The 10,000-nt window shown below is 59.0% G+C and overlaps 1 non-coding gene across 1 annotated transcript; it reads right to left on the minus strand.

The window, feature by feature from the left end:
* Positions 1 to 6,810: 6,810 nt before the first annotated feature.
* LOC148058292 (5S ribosomal RNA) lies at positions 6,811 to 6,929 on the minus strand. The gene has a single exon (XR_015709997.1). It is a non-coding gene; the product is annotated as a 5S ribosomal RNA (ribosomal RNA).
* Positions 6,930 to 10,000: the final 3,071 nt, after the last annotated feature.

The raw sequence follows: 10,000 nt of genomic DNA on the forward strand, positions 1-10,000 counted from the left end.
TTTTTGCAGAGCAGTCACACTCGGAAAAAATTTCTTTCGTCAGGCAAAAGAACCAGAGTTTTCAGCGGTCATCCACTCCAACCTTGTCCGATTTTGAGGCACCAGGCTCGGCCACCCTCCGAGCCTTTTCACTCCCTCTCCTGTTATGGTGCCTCCCTATTAACCTCTAGGTGGTTGCGCTCGTGACATCAAAAAGACCACTTTTTGCAGAGCAGTCACACTCGGAAAAAAATTTCTTTCGTCTGGCAAAAGAACCAGAGTTTTCAGCGGTCATCCACTCCAACCTTGTCCGATTTTGAGGCACCAGGCTCGGCCACCCTCCGAGCCTTTTCACTCCCTCTCCTGTTATGGTGCCTCCCTATTAACCTCTAGGTGGTTGCGCTCGTGACATCAAAAAGACCACTTTTTGCAGAGCAGTCACACTCGGAAAAAATTTCTTTCGTCTGGCAAAAGAACCAGAGTTTTCAGCGGTCATCCACTCCAACCTTGTCCGACTTTGAGGCACCAGGCTCGGCCACCCTCCGAGCCTTTTCACTCCCTCTCCTGTTATGGTGCCTCCCTATTAACCTCTAGGTGGTTGCGCTCGTGACATCAAAAAGACCACTTTTTGAGGAGCAGTCACACTCGGAAAAAATTTCTTTCGTCTGGCAAAAGAACCAGAGTTTTCAGCGGTCATCCACTCCAACCTTGTCCGATTTTGAGGCACCAGGCTCGGCCACCCTCCGAGCCTTTTCACTCCCTCTCCTGTTATGGTGCCTCCCTATTAACCTCTAGGTGGTTGCGCTCGTGACATCAAAAAGACCACTTTTTGCAGAGCAGTCACACTCGGGAAAAATTTCTTTCGTCTGGCAAAAGAACCAGAGTTTTCAGCGGTCATCCACTCCAACCTTGTCCGATTTTGAGGCACCAGGCTCGGCCACCCTCCGAGCCTTTTCACTCCCTCTCCTGTTATGGTGCCTCCCTATTAACCTCTAGGTGGTTGCGCTCGTGACATCAAAAAGACCACTTTTTTCAGAGCAGTCACACTCGGGAAAAATTTCTTTCGTCTGGCAAAAGAACCAGAGTTATCAGCGGTCATCCACTCCAACCTTGTCCGACGTTGAGGCACCGATGTCGGCCAAGTTCTGAGCGTTCCACCACCGAATGCCACTGGTCCTCAACACAGCGGACTTCCAATCCAACCTTGTCCGACTTTGAGGCACCGAAGTCGGCCTCAGCCCGAGCCTTCCCCCGCCGACCTCACTGGAGCCCGCCATCCAGGGACCGGCGGAGGTCGCCCGCATGACCGCGGCAAAGTGTCTCAAAGTCGGGCACGACCGCTCGAGTCACCCGCCAACCCGGTCCGGGGCACCTCCAGGGACCGGCGGAGGTCGCCCGCATGACCGCGGCAAAGTGTCTCAAAGTCGGGCATGACCGCTCGAGTCACCCGCCAACCCGGTCCGGGGCACCTCCAGGGACCGGCGGAGGACGCCCGCATGACCGCGACAAAGTGTCTCAAAGTCGGGCACGACCGCTCGAGTCACCCGCCAACCCGGTCCGGGGCACCTCCAGGGACCGGCGGAGGACGCCCGCATGACCGCGACAAAGTGTCTCAAAGTCGGGCATGACCGCTCGAGTCACCCGCCAACCCGGTCCGGGGCACCTCCAGGGACCGGCGGAGGACGCCCGCATGACCGCGACAAAGTGTCTCAAAGTCGGGCATGACCGCTCGAGTCACCCGCCAACCCGGTCCGGGGCACCTCCAGGGACCGGCGGAGGACGCCCGCATGACCGCGACAAAGTGTCTCAAAGTCGGGCACGACCGCTCGAGTCACCCGCCAACCCGGTCCGGGGCACCTCCAGGGACCGGCGGAGGACGCCCGCATGACCGCGACAAAGTGTCTCAAAGTCGGGCACGACCGTTCGAGTCACCCGCCAACCCGGTCCGGGGAACCTCCGGGGACCGGCGGAGGTCGCTCGCATGACCGCGACAAAGTGTCTCAAAGTCGGGCACGACCGCTCGAGTCACCCGCCAACCCGGTCCGGGGCACCTCCAGGGACCGGCGGAGGACGCCCGCATGACCGCGACAAAGTGTCTCAAAGTCGGGCATGACCGTTCGAGTCACCCGCCAACCCGGTCCGGGGCACCTCCAGGGACCGGCGGAGGAGGCCCGCATGACCGCGACAAAGTGTCTCAAAGTCGGGCATGACCGCTCGAGTCACCCGCCAACCCGGTCCGGGGCACCTCCGGGGACCGGCGGAGGACGCCCGCATGACCGCGACAAAGTGTCTCAAAGTCGGGCACGACCGCTCGAGTCACCCGCCAACCCGGTCCGGGGCACCTCCAGGGACCGGCGGAGGACGCCCGCATGACCGCGACAAAGTGTCTCAAAGTCGGGCACGACCGCTCGAGTCACCCGCCAACCCGGTCCGGGGCACCTCCAGGGACCGGCGGAGGACGCCCGCATGACCGCGACAAAGTGTCTCAAAGTCGGGCATGACCGCTCGAGTCACCCGCCAACCCGGTCCGGGGCACCTCCGGGGACCGGCGGAGGACGCCCGCATGACCGCGACAAAGTGTCTCAAAGTCGGGCACGACCGCTCGAGTCACCCGCCAACCCGGTCCGGGGCACCTCCGGGGAGCAGTGGAGGTCGCTCGCATGACCGCGACAAAGTGTCTCAAAGTCGGGCATGACCGCTCGAGTCGCCCGCCATCCCGGTCCGGAGCTCAACACTTTGTCGTTTTTTCCACTCCCTCCCCATTAACCTCTAGGTGGTTGCGCTCGTGACATCAAAAAGACCACTTTTTGCAGAGCAGTCACACTCGGAAAAAATTCGTTTCGTCTGGCAAAAGAACCAGAGTTCTCAGCGGGCTTCCAGTCCAACCTTGTCCGATTTTGAGGCACCAGGCTCGGCCACAGTCCGAGCCCATTCACTCCCTCCCCTGTTGTACTCGCTCCCTATTAACCTCTAGGTGGTTGCGCTCGTGACATCAAAAAGACCACTTTTTGAGGAGCAGTCACACTTAGGAAAAATCCGTTTGCGCTCACACCATCCCTCCCCATTAACCTCTAGGTGGTTGCGCTCGTGACATCAAAAAGACCACTTTTTGAGGAGCAGTCACACTTAGGAAAAATCCGTTTGCGCTCACACCATCCCTCCCCATTAACCTCTAGGTGGTTGCGCTCGTGACATCAAAAAGACCACTTTTTGAGGAGCAGTCAGACACCGAGGTTTTCTGGATTTATGTCCGTTTTCCTGGTTCTCTGACTCGGGCACCTTGTGACCGACATCCCCCCCTTCCCTGGTTCTATTTTGCCGATACTTTGGTGAGTTTTCTACCCGCAAACCAAGCCCCCCAAGCCCGCCGCCTGGTGGGGGAGCATGCCGCCTGGCCCGGTTCTATTTTAGGTCACTTTGGTGAGTTTTCTACCCGCAAACCAAGCCCCCCAAGCCCGCCGCCTGGTGGGGGAAGAGGCCCCCTGGTCCCGGTTCTATTTTAGGACACTTTGGTGAGTTTTCTACCCGCAAACCAAGCCCCCCAAGCCCGCCGCCTGGTGGGGGAAGATGCCCCCTGGTCCCGGTTCTATTTTAGGACACTTTGGTGAGTTTTCTACCCGCAAACCAAGCCCCCCAAGCCCGCCGCCTGGTGGGGGAACATGCCGCCTAGCCCGGTTCTATTTTAGGTCACTTTGGTGAGTTTTCTACCCGCAAACCAAGCCCCCCCAAGCCCGCCGCCTGGTGGGGGAAGAGGCCCCCTGGTCCCGGTTCTATTTTAGGACACTTTGGTGAGTTTTCTACCCGCAAACCAAGCCCCCCAAGCCCGCCGCCTGGTGGGGGAACATGCCCCCTGGTCCCGGTTCTATTTTAGGACACTTTGGTGAGTTTTCTACCCGCAAACCAAGCCCCCCAAGCCCGCCGCCTGGTGGGGGAAGAGGCCCCCTGTTCCCGGTTCTATTTTAGGACACTTTGGTGAGTTTTCTACCCGCAAACCAAGCCCCCCAAGCCCGCCGCCTGGTGGGGGAACATGCCCCCTGGTCCTGGTTCTATTTTAGGACACTTTGGTGAGTTTTCTACCCGGAAACCAAGCCCCCCAAGCCCGCCACCTGGTGGGGGAAGAGGCCCCCTGGTCCCGGTTCTATTTTAGGACACTTTGGTGAGTTTTCTACCCACACTGCAGGTCCCCAAATGCCGCCATCTGGTGGGGGAACATGCCGCCTGCACCGGTTCTATTTTAAGTCACTTTGGTGAGTTTTCTGCCCACACTACGGGTCCCCAAATGCCGCCATCTGGTGGGGGAACATGCCGCCTGCACCGGTTCTATTTTAAGTCACTTTGGTGAGTTTTCTGCCCACACTACGGGTCCCCAAATGCCGCCATCTGGTGGGGGAACATGCCGCCTGCACCGGTTCTATTTTAAGTCACTTTGGTGAATTTTCTACCCACACTACGGGTCCCCAAATGCCGCCATCTGGTGGGGGAACATGCCGCCTGCACCGGTTCTATTTTAAGTCACTTTGGTGAGTTTTCTGCCCACACTACGGGTCCCCAAATGCCGCCATCTGGTGGGGGAACATGCCGCCTGCACCGGTTCTATTTTAAGTCACTTTGGTGAGTTTTCTGCCCACACTACGGGTCCCCAAATGCCGCCATCTGGTGGGGGAACATGCCGCCTGCACCGGTTCTATTTTAAGTCACTTTGGTGAGTTTTCTACCCACACTACGGGTCCCCAAATGCCGCCATCTGGTGGGGGAACATGCCGCCTGCACCGGTTCTATTTTAAGTCACTTTGGTGAGTTTTCTACCCACACTACGGGTCCCCAAATGCCGCCATCTGGTGGGGGAACATGCCGCCTGCACCGGTTCTATTTTAAGTCACTTTGGTGAGTTTTCTACCCACACTACGGGTCCCCAAATGCCGCCATCTGGTGGGGGAACATGCCGCCTGCACCGGTTCTATTTTAAGTCACTTTGGTGAGTTTTCTGCCCACACTACGGGTCCCCAAATGCCGCCACCTGGTGGGGGAACTGCCGCCTAGTCCCGGTTCTATTTTAGGTCACTTTTCTCACTTTCTGACCCACAAATAATGCCCCAAATGCCGCCGCCTGGTGGGGGGAACTGCCGCCTAGTCCCGGTTCTATTTTAGGTCACTTTTCTCACTTTCTGACCCACAAATAATGCCCCAAATGCCGCCGCCTGGTGGGGGGAACTGCCGCCTAGTCCCGGTTCTATTTTAGGTCACTTTTCTCACTTTCTGACCCACAAATAATGCCCCAAATGCCGCCGCCTGGTGGGGGGAACTGCCGCCTAGTCCCGGTTCTATTTTAGGTCACTTTTCTCACTTTCTGACCCACAAATAATGCCCCAAATGCCGCCGCCTGGTGGGGGGAACTGCCGCCTAGTCCCGGTTCTATTTTAGGTCACTTTTCTCACTTTCTGACCCACAAATAATGCCCCAAATGCCGCCGCCTGGTGGGGGGAACTGCCGCCTAGTCCCGGTTCTATTTTAGGTCACTTTTCTCACTTTCTGACCCACAAATAATGCCCCAAATGCCGCCGCCTGGTGGGGGGAACTGCCGCCTAGTCCCGGTTCTATTTTAGGTCACTTTTCTCACTTTCTGACCCACAAATAATGCCCCAAATGCCGCCGCCTGGTGGGGGGAACTGCCGCCTAGTCCCGGTTCTATTTTAGGTCACTTTTCTCACTTTCTGACCCACAAATAATGCCCCAAATGCCGCCGCCTGGTGGGGGGAACTGCCGCCTAGTCCCGGTTCTATTTTAGGTCACTTTTCTCACTTTCTGACCCACAAATAATGCCCCAAATGCCGCCGCCTGGTGGGGGGAACTGCCGCCTAGTCCCGGTTCTATTTTAGGTCACTTTTCTCACTTTCTGACCCACAAATAATGCCCCAAATGCCGCCGCCTGGTGGGGGGAACTGCCGCCTAGTCCCGGTTCTATTTTAGGTCACTTTTCTCACTTTCTGACCCACAAATAATGCCCCAAATGCCGCCGCCTGGTGGGGGGAACTGCCGCCTAGTCCCGGTTCTATTTTAGGTCACTTTTCTCACTTTCTGACCCACAAATAATGCCCCAAATGCCGCCGCCTGGTGGGGGGAACTGCCGCCTAGTCCCGGTTCTATTTTAGGTCACTTTTCTCACTTTCTGACCCACAAATAATGCCCCAAATGCCGCCGCCTGGTGGGGGGAACTGCCGCCTAGTCCCGGTTCTATTTTAGGTCACTTTTCTCACTTTCTGACCCACAAATAATGCCCCAAATGCCGCCGCCTGGTGGGGGGAACTGCCGCCTAGTCCCGGTTCTATTTTAGGTCACTTTTCTCACTTTCTGACCCACAAATAATGCCCCAAATGCCGCCGCCTGGTGGGGGGAACTGCCGCCTAGTCCCGGTTCTATTTTAGGTCACTTTTCTCACTTTCTGACCCACAAATAATGCCCCAAATGCCGCCGCCTGGTGGGGGGAACTGCCGCCTAGTCCCGGTTCTATTTTAGGTCACTTTTCTCACTTTCTGACCCACAAATAATGCCCCAAATGCCGCCGCCTGGTGGGGGGAACTGCCGCCTAGTCCCGGTTCTATTTTAAGTCACTTTTCTCACTTTCTGACCCACAAATAATGCCCCAAATGCCGCCGCCTGGTGGGGGGAACTGCCGCCTAGTCCCGGTTCTATTTTAGGTCACTTTTCTCACTTTCTGACCCACAAATAATGCCCCAAATGCCGCCGCCTGGTGGGGGGAACTGCCGCCTAGTCCCGGTTCTATTTTAGGTCACTTTTCTCACTTTCTGACCCACAAATAATGGCAAAAAAAAATGCTTACAGCACCCAGTATTCCCAGGCGGTCTCCCATCCAAGTACTAACTGGGCCCGACCCTGCTTGGCTTCCGAGATCAGACGAGATCGGGCTCATTCAGGGTGGTGTGGCCGTAAGCGAGGGAAGCGCTTGTGAAATGCCCCAAAGTGTTGAAAATGTTCCCCAGGCCCCTGGTTCCCCATCCCCGCAGGAGGAGGCTCCCCAGGCCCCCTGGTTCCCCATCCCCGCAGGAGGAGGCTCCCCAGGCCCCCTGGTGCAGGAGGAGGCTCCCCAGGCCCCTGGTTCCCCATCCCCGCAGGAGGAGGCTCCCCAGGCCCCCTGGTTCCCCATCCCCGCAGGAGGAGGCTCCCCAGGCCCCCTGGTGCAGGAGGAGGCTCCCCAGGCCCCTGGTTCCCCATCCCCGCAGGAGGAGGCTCCCCAGGCCCCCTGGTTCCCCATCCCCGCAGGAGGAGGCTCCCCAGGCCCCATGGTTCCCCATCACCGCAGGAGGAGGCTCCCCAGGCCCCCTGGTTCCCCATCCCCGCAGGAGGAGGCTCCCCAGGCCCCCTGGTGCAGGAGGAGGCTCCCCAGGCCCCCTGGTTCCCCATCCCCGCAGGAGGAGGCTCCCCAGGCCCCCTGGTTCTCCATGCCCGCAGGAGGAGGCTCCCCAGGCCCCTGGTTCCCCATGACCGCAGGAGGAGGCTCCCCAGGCCCCCTGGTTCTCCATCCCCGCAGGAGGAGGCTCCCCAGGCCCCCTGGTTCTCCATGCCCGCAGGAGGAGGCTCCCCAGGCCCCCTGGTTCTCCATCCCCGCAGGAGGAGGCTCCCCAGGCCCCCTGGTTCTCCATCCCCGCAGGAGGAGGCTCCCCAGGCCCCCATGTTCTCCATGCCCGCAGGAGGAGGCTCCCCAGGCCCCTTGGTTCTCCATCCCCGCAGGAGGAGGCTCCCCAGGCCCCTGGTTCTCCATCCCCGCAGGAGGAGGCTCCCCAGGCGCCCTGGTTCTCCATCCCCGCAGGAGGAGGCTCCCCAGGCCCCCTGGTTCTCCATGCCCGCAGGAGGAGGCTCCCCAGGCCCCCTGGTTCTCCATCACCGCAGGAGGAGGCTCCCCAGGCCCCCTGGTTCCCCATCCCCGCAGGAGGAGGCTCCCCAGGCCCCCTGGTTCTCCATGCCCGCAGGAGGAGGCTCCCCAGGCCCCCTGGTTCTCCATCCCCGCAGGAGGAGGCTCCCCAGGCCCCTGGTTCTCCATCCCCGCAGGAGGAGGCTCCCCAGGCCCCCTGGTTCTCCATCCCCGCAGGAGGAGGCTCCCCAGGCCCCCTGGTTCTCCATCCCCGCAGGAGGAGGCTCCCCAGGCCCCCTGGTTCTCCATGCCCGCAGGAGGAGGCTCCCCAGGCCCCCTGGTTGGGAGAGGGGGAAAAAGAGCAAAGTGTTTAAAAATGCCCCAAAGTGTTGAATAATGTTCCCCAGGCCCCTGGTTCCCCATCCCCGCAGGAGGAGGCTCCCCAGGCCCCCTGGTTGGGAGAGGGGGAAAAAGAGCAAAGTGTTTAAAAATGCCCCAAAGTGTTGAAAATGTTCCCCAGGCCCCTGGTTCCCCATCCCCGCAGGAGGAGGCTCCCAAGGCCCCCTGGTTGGGAGAGGGGGAAAAAGAGCAAAGTGTTTAAAAATGCCCCAAAGTGTTGAAAATGTTCCCCAGGCCCCTGGTTCCCCATCCCCGCAGGAGGAGGCTCCCCAGGCCCCCTGGTTGGGAGAGGGGGAAAAAGAGCAAAGTGTTTAAAAATGCCCCAAAGTGTTGAAAATGTTCCCCAGGCCCCTGGTTCCCCATCCCCGCAGGAGGAGGCTCCCCAGGCCCCCTGGTTGGGAGAGGGGGAAAAAGAGCAAAGTGTTTAAAAATGCCCCAAAGTGTTGAAAATGTTCCCCAGGCCCCTGGTTCCCCATCCCCGCAGGAGGAGGCTCCCAAGGCCCCCTGGTTGGGAGAGGGGGAAAAAGAGCAAAGTGTTTAAAAATGCCCCAAAGTGTTGAAAATGTTCCCCAGGCCCCTGGTTCCCCATCCCCGCAGGAGGAGGCTCCCCAGGCCCCCTGGTTGGGAGAGGGGGAAAAAGAGCAAAGTGTTTAAAAATGCCCCAAAGTGTTGAAAATGTTCCCCAGGCCCCTGGTTCCCCATCCCCGCAGGAGGAGGCTCCCCAGGCCCCCTGGTTGGGAGAGGGGGGAAAAAGACCAAAGTGTTTAAAAATGCCCCAAAGTGTTGAAAATGTTCCCCAGGCCCCTGGTTCCCCATCCCCGCAGGAGGAGGCTCCCCAGGCCCCCTGGTTGGGAGAGGGGGAAAAAGAGCAAAGTGTTTAAAAATGCCCCAAAGTGTTGAAAATGTTCCCCAGGCCCCTGGTTCCCCATCCCCGCAGGAGGAGGCTCCCCAGGCCCCCTGGTTGGGAGAGGGGGAAAAAGAGCAAAGTGTTTAAAAATGCCCCAAAGTGTTGAAAATGTTCCCCAGGCCCCTGGTTCCCCATCCCCGCAGGAGGAGGCTCCCCAGGCCCCCTGGTTGGGAGAGGGGGAAAAAGAGCAAAGTGTTTAAAAATGCCCCAAAGTGTTGAAAATGTTCCCCAGGCCCCTGGTTCCCCATCCCCGCAGGAGGAGGCTCCCCAGGCCCCCTGGTTGGGAGAGGGGGAAAAAGAGCAAAGTGTTTAAAAATGCCCCAAAGTGTTGAAAATGTTCCCCAGGCCCCTGGTTCCCCATCCCCGCAGGAGGAGGCTCCCCAGGCCCCCTGGTTGGGAGAGGGGGAAAAAGAGCAAAGTGTTTAAAAATGCCCCAAAGTGTTGAAAATGTTCCCCGGCCTCCTGGTACCCCATCCCCGCATGAGGATGTCACCCAGGCCCCTGGTTCTCCATCCCCGCAGGAGGAGGGATTGTGGGTGGGAGAGGGAAAAAAAGGCTAAAGTGTTTAAAAATGCCCCAAAGTGTTGAAAATGTTCCCCGGCCTCCTGGTACCCCATCCCCGCATGAGGATGTCACCCAGGCCCCTGGTTCTCCATCCCCGCAGGAGGAGGGATTGTGGGTGGGAGAGGGGAAAAAAAGAGCAAAGTGTTTAAAAATGCCCCAAAGTGTTGAAAATGTTCCCCAGCCTCCTGGTACCCCATCCCCGCATGAGGATGTCACCCAGGCCCCTGGTTCTCCATCCCCGCAGGAGGAGGGATTGTGGGTGGGAGAGGGAAAAAAAGGCTAAA

Source organism: Callionymus lyra, unplaced genomic scaffold (genome assembly GCF_982586985.1).
Source record: "Callionymus lyra unplaced genomic scaffold, fCalLyr1.hap1.1 HAP1_SCAFFOLD_120, whole genome shotgun sequence".
Lineage (NCBI taxonomy): Eukaryota > Metazoa > Chordata > Actinopteri > Syngnathiformes > Callionymidae > Callionymus > Callionymus lyra.